Here is a 951-nt window from a genome sequence, read left to right on the forward strand (position 1 = left end):
TTGAATTTGAGTTAGCCATTTTGTCTGGCTATATTTTATATGAGTGGATAATACTTTAGATGGCAAGTAGAAAATCTCAGAAATAAAATACAAATTGATAATAAAGTAATAATAAAATATATATGTGATACATAAAATATGATAAAATATGTATTGTGATTTAATTTTCAAATGCATATTTTAAATTCATAGTGAATGTGAAAACTGTTTTTCTTTTGTTTGTTTTAGGAAAGCAAAATTTAGTACCACAAATAACCTTTACATAATTCTGACTAACTGGCAAGAGGGGTTATTTAGACGTGAGAGCTTACTATTGAGCTTGTACCAGCTGTACTTTAAAACATAGAAAGCTTGTATTTCAAAGTTTAATTTTAGTTTAGTTTATTTTTCATGCCACAAATTTGAAGCTGAAAGGAGAATGGAATAATGACAAAATCATGAGGCTCTCTACACTTCAGGCAAGTTGCAAATTCTCCAATTAGCAATAATTTCAGAATCAGCACTTACTACCCACTCGAAATTAATGACTCTTTAAAGCAACTGCAATTTAAATATTTCTCATACAAATATAGAAAACAACACTATATCAAAGGAAATAAAATAAAAACATACTGATAGGCAGCTGACTTAATTGCTGTGTTCAAATGGTCTTACCTATTTTTATCTTTAAAAATGTATACCCTACATTTTTTATTGCCATCAACCGAGATGAAAAAAACTATATTTTTGGACTCTGGATTGAATCTCTGCTCACCTATTTTGAAGATAACAACTGATACCTCCTGTCTCATAATATTGAGGAAGGAATAGAATAAATCCACATTAAATTAACAAAAATGATTAATATTTGTGCAACCATACCATACCAAATTTTTTCAGAAAGGGAAATAAATATTTCTAGTTTATCATTTTGACTGTTGGAAAGATGCAAAAATAAGTAATTTTAAAATA

The sequence above is a fragment of the Galeopterus variegatus genome, unplaced genomic scaffold (assembly GCF_000696425.1).
Source record: "Galeopterus variegatus unplaced genomic scaffold, G_variegatus-3.0.2 Scaffold7737, whole genome shotgun sequence".
Classification (NCBI taxonomy): domain Eukaryota; kingdom Metazoa; phylum Chordata; class Mammalia; order Dermoptera; family Cynocephalidae; genus Galeopterus; species Galeopterus variegatus.